Source organism: Aethalodelphis obliquidens, unplaced genomic scaffold, assembly GCF_003676395.1.
Source record: "Aethalodelphis obliquidens isolate GAN/ISIS:26980383/991018 unplaced genomic scaffold, ASM367639v1 scaffold7, whole genome shotgun sequence".
NCBI lineage: Eukaryota > Metazoa > Chordata > Mammalia > Artiodactyla > Delphinidae > Aethalodelphis > Aethalodelphis obliquidens.
The window spans coordinates 49,782,149-49,795,879 of NW_020837951.1; the positions used below are offsets into that span (position 1 = coordinate 49,782,149).

The window sequence follows — 13,731 nt, forward strand, 5'->3', positions numbered from 1 at the left end:
CATTAGGGGAAAAAAAGAGCATGCCAATTTTACACTCGACGTTCATAAATGATTCCTAAACCCAGGAATGATAGTTACGATAGACAGTTATAACCATCTTCCTGTGGAAATTATTGCTTTCCTCTATTCAAAGTCTGGATATTCCCAAAGGTTTGGGGATTGTTAAAACATAGTGTGTTATGGTCTCCATTACTGCCTGAAGACTTTTCAATATACATATATAAAATTTTCTTTTCTTTTTGAATTTTAAAAGTGCACACCACTCAAAGCCAACCAGTGGGCTGGCAGGGGTTGGGGGCAGGGAGTAAGGACACTCACTGAAGCAGCCCATCGGCGGGCCCACCCGGGAGCACGTCAGAAATGACGATTGATGTCTCCCCATTTTCAAAGTGTGGGTTGTCTCTGCCTCCGGACACTGCAATTCCAAATCCTCTCTTGGAATCCTGTTCATTGGGGTTAAGAGAAAAATTAAAATAAAATCCTTCTATAAGTGGTTTTCAGGATTTATTACAAGCATTCGATAAAATAAAGGTCAAACCAATAACCGGAGACAGCTCAGGAACAGAAGGCTTAGAGAAGCAAGTGAGAAACAGAGTACAGCGTCATCATGGTTAGCTGACAGGTTTATAAAGGGAAATTCCTTATCTAAAAGAAACAGCCTTGTGAAAGCTGGACAAGATTGATAGCACAGACTGGAGTTATCACTAGAAGCTGGCAGGGGATGGGAAATTACATCTTCTGTCCAAATAAGGATGTGTTATTGGATTCACCAATCATACCTGTTCTCATATCCAGGCCTGAGCCAGATGGGCTGGTCACAGCTGAATCTATGCTAAAACCATATTTTTAAAGAATACCTTTAACTTCCAAGTTAGGGGAGCTAGTGGTTTCACTTTCATATAGAGTCAAAAAGAAGGAAATGGATTCTAAAGATAAAATCCGAAGATGAACTTAGTTTTGAGATCTCATGAGAGAGCAAAGCATTAAATTCTTTTCTACATGCATATAAGATGGAAATACAGATTAATTAGATTCAAGATTAATAGAGAAATGTATCACAGTGAACCCAAATAATAGAGAATCCCAACTCATTTCGGTGTTTAAAAAAGCTAAGCTCCCGGATTTCATCCAGATCACAGGGGCATGTATGTGACTATCACACTAAATACAGGTTTCATTACGTAAAAATCTTCTCAGAGAATGAAAGAACCCTCACCTCAAGATAAGTTCCCACGTGGGGCCCACTGTGGCAATCGATAACAAACAGCAACACAGACAAGCTGGCTTGTTGTTCATTAATCACACGGCTTTGAATTTGGCAGTGCTATCCCCTGGTACCAGGTTTTACACAGGGAGAGCTCCATCCTCTATACCAGGCCAAAAATGTTTCTCACCTTTGCCAGTTCGGGGTCCAAACTCAAATGGTATGTGGTGGAAGGGCAGAGAGAAGAGTCAGAAGATGACAAGAGGTGAAAAATAAGACCTAGAGGGGGAAGCCTCTCAACTGAAGAAATCATGATTACTGCTCCAGAAGTTTCAGCACTTGAGCACCAATCTGTGTTTTTCTACCTGGATCGATTTAATACACATTTATTCAAGAACCAAATTTGCACTGAAGTCAAGGGTTGAAGTTCATGGTTGTGACGGTCAAAGGAGAACTCTCCCTTTGAGGAACTTACAATCCATCTAAGAGGTGACAGAGACTGGAGAGACTCAGAGTGGAGAAAGAGCCATGCAGGGCCCAGGAAAAGTTAGATGCTGACCAAGGCAGCTTGATGGAATAAGCCTTTGGGATCACGAGTGCATGTCTAGCTTGACTCAACCGCACGCAAGTCACTTACAAACTCTTGGTGCTGCGCTTGTTTCGAGTGGGGCTAGCACCTATCATGCCCACCTCAAACTCTGCTGTCAGAATAAAAAGGAACAGAGCTAACATTTATTAAGCAGTGATTATGTGCTGGATTCCAAGTACTAGAAGCTCTTTGTATTACCTAATTAATTTAATCAAGAGGGGCAATACCTGTGAAATACCTTTAAAAATTAAGTAAAATACACTTCCATGTGATCTTACTTCTTTTTTTTTTTTTTTTACTATGTGATCTTACTTCTACTTTCAATCCCACTGTGGGGAGGGGGCTGTTGTTTAAAATCGGATTAATTCGGAACCTATTAATATAATCAGGAGTGAGACAAAGACTACAACCCATGTCTCCTGAGTGCTAAACTAACATTTTAAAATTAGTTTGGGGAACTCCCCGGCGGTCCAGTGGTTAGGACTCCAAGCTTCCACTGCAGGGGCACGGGTTCATTCCCTGGTCAGGGAACTAAGACCCCTCATGCGTGTGGCACAGCCAAAAAACATTTTTTTTTAATTAAAAAAAATGTTTTTTCAGTTTGGACTTAAAACTCACTGAGGGAATAAGTTACAAATGCTGTAATTAAAATTACAAAAGTTGTAGAAGCTACCTCAACGTCCTTAAACGGAACAGATTATTTCCATTCCTCCCTTCCTTTCCCCTCTTTTATCATAAACTATTCTATCTGGAGACAGGTGAATACATTAATTAACCTCAATACATTAATTAACCTCTATAATTTTCTATACTATACAGACCTTAGCCAAAAAAATAACAACATGCAAATCCTTGTCAATGCAATAACTGTGTTTGTGTAAAAATAAATAAGATCCATGATCTGTTGTGGTATACATATACAATGGAATATTACTCAGCCATAAAAAAGAATGAAATAATGCCATTTGCAGCTACATGGATGGACCTAGAGATTATCACACTAAATGAAGTAAGTCAGACAGAGAAAGACAAATATCATATGATACCACTTATATGTGGAATCTAAAAATGATACAAATGAACTTATTTACAAACTTGAAACAGATACACAGACATAGAAAATAAACTTATGGTTACCAAAGGGAAAAGGGGAGGGAGGGATAAATTAAGAATTTGGAATTAACAGATACACACAACTATATATAAAACAGATAAAGGTCCTACTGAACAGCACAGGGAACTATATTCAATATCTTGTAGTAACCTATAATGGAAAGGAATCTGAAAAAGTGTTTGTGTGTGTGTGTGTGTGTGTGTGTGTGTGTGTGTGTGTGTGTGTGTGTTTAATGAATCACTTTGCTGTATACCTGAAACATTGTAAATCAACTATACTTCAATTAAAAAATAAAGATCCATGATCTGTAAACTCAAGAACAGACTGTAGCAGATATGACATGTGTAGTACTCACCTTCTGCAGGGTCACAGTGTATTGTTCCCATATCAACTCCTCCATGCCTGGGGCCTGTTTTAGAAAAATCAAAACCAATTTGATTAAAAACACAAACATTTCAATGTTAGAAATAAAACTATAATTCAAAATGTCTCCATAGAAAGGCCAGCTCACACATTCTATACACCAAAGAGTGGGTATTTTTTAGAAACATTATACTACCTATTATATTTCCAAATATACTCTCCTTGAATGAAATGGCAAACTTAACAATACTAGAAAATTAGAGAAAAACATAGGGAGAGATGTACCCTAAAAAGAATGAAATATTAGGGACTTCTCTGGCAGTCCAGTGGTTAAGACTCTGCACATCAAATGCAGGGACCACGGGTTCGATCACTCCTCAGGGAGCTAAGATCCCACATGCCGTGCAGCACGGCCAAAAAGAAAAAAAAAAAGAACGACTGGAATACTAAGTGTTGAGCTTTTTTACTATCACCACTCCAAAACACTGTCATGATAAAAGCCCTTATCTAGAGTTGCAAACAGATATACTTTCATTCTTTAAAAAAAAAAAAAATCTCCCTTCCTCCAGTCAAAGGTGACCTCCTAGGCAAGTTTCATGCATTTTTGTGTGTGGGGGCGGGCGGGTGGATGCCCACGCTGTGCAGCTTGTGGGATCTTATTTCCCTGACCAGGGATTGAACCTGGGGCCATGCCAGTGAAAGTGCTGAGTCCTAACCACTGCACCACCAGGGAACTCAAGTTTTATGGATTTTTATGTCTAAAGGAATCCTTGGCCTTATCACAGAGACTGCCAAATTGTGTAATCTGTGGGACCCCTTGGCCTTTTCTCCACCAGTATTGTGGGTGTGAAAGATGATGATGCCGGCATAAAAATCACTGGGCTTCAGTTTCTGACAGTATTCTAAAATAGATGTCTAGGGCTTCCCTGGTGGCACAGTGGCTGAGAGTCCGCCTGCCGATGCTGGGGACACGGGTTCGTGCCCCAGTCCGGGAGGGTCCCACATGCCGCGGAGCGGCTGGGCCTGTGAGCCAAGGCCGCTAAGCCTGCGCGTCCGGAGCCTGTGCTCCGCAACGGGAGAGGCCACAGCAGTGAGAGGTCTGCGTACCGCAAAAATATAAAAAATAAAAAAATAAAATAGATGTCTAGACAAACCTGAAAACAGTGCATATCATTCAATAATAATAATAATAATTCATTAAATGCAGGCTGCCTTTGAGGGGAAATCCTTAAAGGCAAGAAATGCCAAGAAAGCTCAAAGCCAGAGAAATAAGGCAGCACTGAAGCAGGCATTTCAACAGGAGTCCGGGAAAAGAGAAACTGTAGGATCCAAACAGGGTGGAGATCAGATCAGAGTGAATGTATTTGGGGCAAAAACACTATCAGGCAATGGAGACAGCAGGGACAGTCGCCTGCCTACCTTATTCTTGGCTCTGGGTAGAGTGGAAATAACTAAAAATATCTCCATGGAGAATTCCTGTATCAATAGACCTGTACTCAGGTTTGAGGCTGAAATTCATATTACAGATGTGACCACACCCTCCCCCCTCCAAAACCCTCACACTCAAAGTGGTACTGCATTGGTAGCACCACCCAGGTACATGGAGGAGAATGAAATTCTCCCCTAGAAACACATTAAAACACAGGCTTCAGAGAATCCCTCAGATAAGCATTTGAGGAACATGAGTTCACAATTTAAACACACACACAAAGCAAGTGAGAGTTAAAAGAAACAAAAAACTGCAGAATCAAAGACTATAAATACTGGAAATATAACCACAGACCAAAAAAAGGATGTATAATATTTCATATGTTTGTTTATCATAAGAAGTTAAAAGGGGAAATTAAAAGTATAATGAAAGCACAAGAGAACATCAAAAATAACAAAGCCGGACTTCCCTGGTGGCGCAGTGGTTAAGCATCCGCCTGCCAATGCAGGGGACACGGGTTCCAGCGCTGGTCTGGGAAGATCCCACATGCCACGGAGCAACTAAGCCCGTGTGCCACAACTACTGAAGCCCGCGCACCTAGAGCCCATGCTCCACAACAAGAGAAGCCACCACAATGAGAAGCCCGCACACCGCAACGAACAGTAGCCCCTACTCGCCACAACTAGAGAAAGTCTGCATGCAGCAATGAAGACCCAACACAGCCAAAAATAAATAAATAAATAAATTTTTTAAAAAAATGACCAAGCAAATCTAAAGAAAAAATTCTAGAAATACAAAAAATATAATAAAATTAACACATTTTTGACGGGAGACATATTATGGCCACAGGAATTAGTTTCTGCAAAAATCCCCCAGTCAATAATGTATTAAATTTAAAAAATGGATTAAACCACATATGACACATGGTTGAAGGCAATAATGAATTAGAAGAAAGATGTGAAGAAATTACCCAGAATACAGCACAAAGCATTAAAAAAGTGGGACACCCGAAAGAAATTAAGAGTGAGAAAGTCGTACAATGTTTCTAAGATTTCCTGAAGGAAATGATAAGAGAGTGTGGGAGAGATGCAATACTCAAAGTCACAACAGCTCTTCAGGACTTGATGATTTTTCAGGTTCAAGAAGGCTTATACATCACAAGCAGGGTAAATTCAAAAAGAAAGAAAACCACTTTGAAATTCATGGTAATCTTACTGTAGAAAAAGATACAGAGATGAGAGCATATAGGTAGAAGAGGTTACAAAAGAGCAAAGAGAATAAGAGCCGACTTTGAAACAGCAATAATGAAAGGCTGAACTCGGTAGAACAGTATCTTTAAAACAGTATCTGTTGATTTAGGGGCAGAAAGATATATTTTTTTAAAACAAAAATTGGGAAAGGTTATCACAAGCAATAAAAGAACTTCCAAAGGATAAATTTAAGAAAGGAATAATCCCAGCAGGAAGACCTAAGACGCAAGAAGGAACGTAAGCCTGGACATATATTGGCTGTATGCAACTAATCAATATAATAACGTATGATTTGTGAGAGTTAAACAAATAAGACAGAAGTAGAACACTGGGCAACATAGCATGTAAATCCAGAAGACTTAAACATGATTTAATTATTCTAAATATTTTATTCAAGAGTAGAGTTAAACTGTAGATTAATTTTGAATTTCACTGGGTAAAACCCACATGTTAAATTTTCTGGCATATATAAGTTCCAAGATAGCAGAGAGGAAAATAAAATGAAAACAAAGCAAAACAAAAGTCAATCCAAAAGCAGGCAGAAGAGACAAAATGGGAAATTTAGAAAAAGCAGGGCAAATACAAAACAAACTGTGACTGCAGAAATGAATATAGAAGAATATAGAAGAGTAATCACAATAAATTTAAAGACAGATGGTCAAGATGGACTAAAAACAAGTAGATCCTGCTACATTTTTTTAAACAGAGAATATCTAAAACATAAGGACACAAAGGAAAGGAATCTAATTATATGAATAAAAAGCCTTGCTGTACTTATTATATACAAATAATTTAAGAAAAACTATTTCCTTTACATTAAAATTTTAAAAAAATCAACTGTGCCATTCCTGCACTGCTACTAATGACAGAGAAAAGAATCAAAACATGTCCAGATAATGTGCCCCTGTTTTACCCAGTTAACAAACTCTTAGGCTTGGGGGGGAAAGACGTTTAGCACAAAAGGCAATTCTAATAACTGATATATTGGAGCAGATAATTTATCCTTTGATAGAACGGGATTAGGAAAAGGCAATTTTGTTTGTATGTAGAGAAGAAAGATGAGCCAGCCACTCTTGAGTAGCTATAACTGATTACTCAAATTAAGAGGAATTTATCGTCTTTTAGTTCCCTCCTCCCTCTATGTACTCACTTTAGGGACATTTCCCTGGTTAATACCATCTGGCTCCAAGAACTCTTGAGAGATTTAAAAATAGAATTCAGGGCTTCCCTGGTGGTGCAGTGGTTGAGAGTTCGCCTGCCGATGCAGGGGACACGGGTTCAATCCCTGGTCGGGGAAGATCCCACATGCTATGGAGCAACTAAGCCCGTGCGCCACAGCTACTGAGCCTGCGCTCCAGAGCCCGCGAACTACAACTACTGAGCCCACGCGCCTAGAACCCGTGCTCCGCAACAATAGAAGCCACCATAATGAGACGCCCGCGCACCGCAACAAAGAGTGGCCCCGCTCACCGCAACTAGAGAAAGCCCATATGAAGACCCAACTCAGCCAAAAAACAAAACAAAACAAAACGTAAATACGGCTTCCCTGGTAGTGCAGTGGTTGGGAGTCCGCCTGCCAATGCAGGGGTTGCGGGTTCGGGCCCTGGTCGGGGAGGATCCCGCGTGCCGCGGAGCAGCTGGGCCCGGGTGCCACGGCTGCTGAGGCCCACAAGCCTGGAGCCCGTGCTCCACCACAAGAGAGGCCACCGCAATGAGAAGCCTGCGCACCACAATGGGGAGTGGCCCCCGCTCTCCACAACTAGAGAAGGACCACGCGCAGCCGCGAGGACCCAACACGGCCAAAAATAAATAAATAAAATAAATAAATTTATTTTTTAAAAATATTGTGACTTAAAAAAATACATAAATAAGTAAATTTAAAACAACAAAAAAAGGATTTCTTCTTAAAGGGAAATAGTAAGCAGAAACCCAGCTGATCAGAACTGAGCATCTCCTTCCATTTCCAGAGAATACCTCCTAACTTCTTGGCACTTTCGGTTTTCAAAGTGGCTTTTGTACAACCAATCCACTATCACCCGGAAGTGACCTTACTAGCATGTATGTTTTCCAAGTTTCTTCTCCGCTCTTCACTATACCTTAAAGCTGACAAATTTCAACAAAGTGAATTACTCTGTAAGTTGTGGTAAAATAAATACAGTTGCCAACTCCTCTTTGAATATAGCTATACTCCCGTATATTAAGAAAAACAGCACACAGTACCCTGCCCCAAAAATGTATTTAAAAGTCATCAGAAAAGAACCAGTACCATGACAATGACCCCTAGGATTGGGCAGTGCTATAGGGTGGAAGGGAGCACAATGTCCAAAAAGAGAGTGATATTTAGATTAAATGAATCAACACAATGAAATACATAGGCACTGAAATACTCATTTAACTTCTGTCCATTTTTAAAGTTTTTTCTTTATGATGCCTGTGTTTTCAATTAGAAAGAGAGAATTCGTTGGTTTTTTTGTTTTGTTTTTTTTTGCTGTACGCGGGCCTCTCACTGTTGTGGCCTCTCCCGTTATGGAGCACAGGCTCCAGACGCGCAGGCTCAGCGGCCATGGCTCACGGGCCCAGCCGCTCCTGGACCGGGGCATGAACCCGCGTCCCCTGCATCGGCAGGTGGACTCTCAACCACTGCGCCACCAGGGAAACCCGAGAATTCGTTTTATATTTTCAGGTCTGCCTGCTGTTGGTAGAAGCAGTGGGAATATAAATTGGTATAAACCCTCCAGGGGGCAAATTATTAATATGTCTCAAAATGTAAAATTTTGATCAATCAATTCCACTTCTAGGAATGTATCCTACAGAAATATTTGCACAAGTGCAGAAAGATATACATATAAATTTGTTTACAGCTGCTTATAATTTTTAATAGATAATCAGCGAAATGTCCAACAACAGATTGGTTACATATATACACATCTATACTTAAATGTCTATTGAGGGGAAAACTCAAGACACAAAACATCAGTTTGTTTCTGTTTTTTATTTCCCTGATATATTTATTTTTATAAGCATACAGGGAAAAGACTGGAAGAGTAAATACCAAAAAATATTAAATCTCCCCAGGAGTTGTGGTATGGCAGAGAATATTTTTATGAGTTCAGTGCTTTTAGAATAAATGTCAAAAATAAAAACAGCAAACTCTCCATTAAAAGTTTTGGATTTAAAATTTTTTATCATTTAGCAAAATAAGTGCATTACTACAAAATTTATTTTCAAAATGTTGTCCAACCACCTGGCTTTTGAAATTCACTGTTCTTCCTTAATAAGATTATACTGTCTTTAAGCATTCCTGTGCTGCCTGCAGTAGTAATTTAAATTCGATTTGGCAGAGAAAGGATGAATCCCTTACCACTACCATGCCAACAGGACTGAATCAAATTTTTAATCAATCAGACCTTGCCAGGTGCCAAAGACTTCACCAACTTGTCATGAAACTGCTCAGATTATAAGAGACTTCTTCTTACCTAGGGTTAATGGGTTGTGACACAAACTACTGACTACTTAAATATATTAAAAGAGTATATTAAGTGATAAATTTTAAATCTTAATTTTAAAGGTGAGGAAATTAGAGTAAAATAAATTTTAATAGTGCCTTTGAGAATTAAAAGTACACCATGCTGTATTTAGCCCACAAAGCTGTGACTTTTTACAAAGTCTCAGAGAAAACCCTTCATTCATTCATTCATTCATTCACTTATTCACTCACTCACTCACTCAAAAATATTTACTGAGTATCCATTATGTGCCAAGCATGTGGTTTGTGGCACCTGGACTACACTGGTAAAAAAAAACCAGCCAAAGCCCATGTAGAGCTTACCAACCACAGGTGTGCCCCGAAAAGCCAATCACTGAAAGTCTGCCTCAACTATATACTATCTTTCCAGAAACACAGACACCTCACACAATCACACATATTCCCCAGAAAATCAGCTCCAGGTACATGGCCGGGGACAGCTTACTGGCATGCAGCAACTCAGCTGACAGCTGAGATCAGGCCTTTCGAACTGGGCCAACGGGCTTGGGCCCCACCCAACCTGTGCTGGGCTGTGCAGAGATCAGAGAATGGCTGTCAATATTTAGACTGCATGAATGCCGGCAGGGAGCTGCTTAGCCTTTGGAGAGCTTTACAAGCACACATATATCAGAGTAAAGGTACGCATATTCACAACGCAGTGATTCCTCTCCTGCGCAGAGGCCCGAGAACAATGTGCCAGTATGTGCACATAGATCCACATAGAGAGTATTCACAGCAGCAGTGTTTCAACAGCCCAAACCTGGAGACAACCCAAACGATCTCTCAAGAGCAAAAGTGACAAATAAATTGTGATATACTATTAAAATGCAATGTTATACTGCAATGAAAATAAACTAGAGCCACACATCTACAACACAGATGCCTCTCAAACATAATATGGAGTGAAAAACATCCCAGAAGAATTTAGAGAGTGTGCTATCAGTTTTATATAATTCAGAGCAAACACTGTTTCATAAAAATGTAAATATTCTTAATATAGCCTTGTACACTTAAGAATGACTAAAACGATAAGTTTTATGTTATGCGTTTTCTATTACAATGGAAAAAAAATCAAACAAAACCAATCTTTTGTTTAGAGATGTTTGTGTGTATGTATGTGTACGTGACCTGGGGTGAGGCAGAGGAGTGAGAAGGGACCTTGGGTCCATTTTGGTGGAGGGTCCATGGGTATGTGTGATGGGCTCATGAGTATATTTTATAATTATGCTTTATGATTTAGACACATAATTCTCTGATATGTACCAAACATTTTGTAAGTTAAAAAGCAGAGTGGAGGGCTTCCGTGGTGGCGCAGTGGTTGAGAGCCCGCCTGCCGATGCAGGGGACGCGGGTTCGTGCCCTGGTCCGGGAAGATCCCACATGCCGCGGAGCGGCTGGGCCCGTGAGCCATGGCCGCTGAGCCTGCGCGTCCGGAGCCTGTGCTCCGCAACGGGAGAGGCCACAACAGTGAGAGGTCCGCGTGCCCCCGCCCCCCCCCAAAACAAAACAAAAAGCAGAGGGAAAGTGGGGCGGGTTCACGAGTGAACAAAGGGTACTCAATGATTCCTGGCCCAAGGACCTCATACCAAGTATTTGTTAATGCAGTACAGACTTTGCAAAGCCAAAGAGCAGAAGAAAGTGTGACCGTTTGGACTGGAGGAGGGCAGGGTGGGGATCGTAGCAGTAATTTGAGAGGTGCATGAAGGCAGGCGAGGTGGAGGAGAGGCTAGCTCTGAGGGAGCAGGAGGCTTCAGAAGATGCCAAGTCTCCTTTTCACCCCAAGAGTCAACATTCCAGCAGCAGGAGGACCTCCGCTTCCCAGCATCACTTTCACTTTTCCTGTAAGTAGTGTGAATAAACACCCCCACAAAATTGTAATGACTCATTCCTAGACAACACAGGAAGATAAAAGGGGGCCAATTTTTTTTTTTTTTACCATAAATAAAACACTGTGTTAGCAGTAAGGTATTTACATGCAGAATGAGAAAGGGACAAACACAAACAGTTATTCGATCTTTTAAAAAATATTCTCTAGTTGTTATAAAGTTTCTTTCCTTTGAAAAATCTTGGCCAAACAGGTAAATCCCATATTTTACATAAAGAATATGGAAACGTGTTAAAAACCAACCAGAAGGCAAACACCAAAAGTCTTCACTGCCCCAACAGGAAATCTTTAAGCTTTTTGTCTACAAATTGTTGCTTCCCAGTGATGGAGGGTCAGAGCCAAAGCTAAAGATTGATCAACATCTGCCCATAAGGTACATGTTTGATAAAAACCCCACCCACCATAAAAGTAAACACACATGTTATAGTGCTACAGATGTTCAAACTATAAAAGGAAAAAAAGAACAAGGGAAAAGCTTTTTTTCTATCATTTAGAATCTGAGATATAAGAGTATTTTTAAAAAGAATAAGAATATACATTTCTGCAGGATAAGGAAGCAAAAAGTTTTTTCCCCAAACAAGAAATTACAATTACCCAAATACAAACAAACATCTAATAGGCAAACTATTAAGTTATCCCCAGGAAGCAACACCGCGCTTGCAGATTCCCAACACATGGAAAACAGCAGCCTTTGATTCAGAAACCCCATAAGAGGCTATCAGTTTTGCATACGTCTGCTAAAAATAATACAAGTATTTTAAAAACCCACCAATGACTACAATCTGCATCTCACAATTTGTTACTGAAAGCTGCCAGAAGCACAAATAAAGCAAAGGAAAAAGGAACCACTGTGAGAAGGCTCCCCCACCCAACTTCCCACAAAAGAAAGGTCAGGAAAGAAAAGGGGGAGAGCTTATAGAGGGACTCACATGGACTTTCAATCTCCCCAACTTTTTAACAGCCTGGATCCACATCCTCTGGAGGACCTGAGTGGTCTTCATGGCCCCTGGAGGTTAAGCAACCGGACCACTGCCTACATCCCAGGCTGCTCACCCATTGCCATCACTCCACGTGGTTACGTAAGGCAGATACAATAGTGGCCCACATTGCCAGCAAATCCTGTTGTCATCTCTCAGTGACACATCCCTACAGCAGGGACGCCAAACGCTTTGAAAAGCACCACTTGTGAGGAGAAAAGAAAGCAGTCTGGATTTGCACCGCTCTTTTAGCTTTCTTTTCCTCCCTCTCTCCTGTGCCAGGGAACCAGAGAACTGGAGTAAATATTCCTTTTAGACATGCAGAATGATTCAATATCCAAGTAGAAATTATTAAGTAAGTAGGGCATTCTAGAGACACGTAGAGAAGTTTTATTTACATAGATACTCCCATACACACACATACGAACACACACACACACACACACACACACACACACACACACACACAAGAAAAGCATAAACTGGCTGAACAGCTACTGGTAATGTTTCAGAAGAATGGAATTGCTACTGTTACCTAGAAAATTAAAAGGCATGAAGATAAGAAGTTGCTCATCCTTGGAGATACATAAATCTGTACTTGGGCTGCTGGTGCAGCTCAGAGCCACCGCAGGGACAGAACTCTCACGAAGCAGAGCTTCTTCCTCTCTCTCCCCTTTCTGTAAATTTCGAAGATAAAAGAATAACAAAGCGCCCTGCTATCCATTTCTCTCTGTCTTTACCACTTGTGGGGGTGGGGTGGAAAAGCACATTTTGGGTTTCTGAACAGCTGAGGAAGACTGTATGGGATACCGGGGGTTTGAAAGTTGGGCTTGGGATTTTGGAAGCATGGTCTCAGGGAGCTGGGGGTCCTTTTCACTACCACAGTGTATGTGACACCAATGGGCCAGAGCGAGTGAGAGTGAGCCCCCTGACTTATTTAAGGTTGAGATGTGAAATAAACGTGGACCACGAGATGCAGACCATATAGGAAGCAACTTGAAGCAGACGCAAGGACGTGAGTTTTAAAGGCAGACGATCTGGGGGCAATCTCTGTTCCGTCACTTAGCTGTGGGCCTGGGATAATCTGTCTCCTTCACGAAATGGGGATAACACACCTACACCTTGGAGGGCGAATGTCAGCCTGGGATGAGGCAACCTTTCCCTACAAAGTGCACTGCTGAACGGGCACTCGAACATGTTCACGTCCTTCCCTTGGACTCTACAAGAGTAAGTCCTTCAGAAGTGTTGGGACAGCAAAATAGGATAGGAAATGAATGAAAGTTTGTTTCAAATCTTACACTGGGCAGGGCAGGGAGGACAAAGGAGTCCCACTGAAGCAGGACCCTTAGAAGCCGAGGGGATTCTCAGGACGCGACCCCGGCTGACCAGCCAGG

The 13,731-nt window shown here is 41.1% G+C and overlaps 1 pseudogene; it reads right to left on the reverse strand.

Annotated features, from left to right (window-relative positions):
• Positions 1 to 12,361, reverse strand: part of LOC113620185 (UDP-N-acetylglucosamine transporter pseudogene) — a 13,680-nt pseudogene extending 1,319 nt beyond the window's left edge.
• Between the last annotated feature and the right edge of the window lie 1,370 nt (positions 12,362 to 13,731).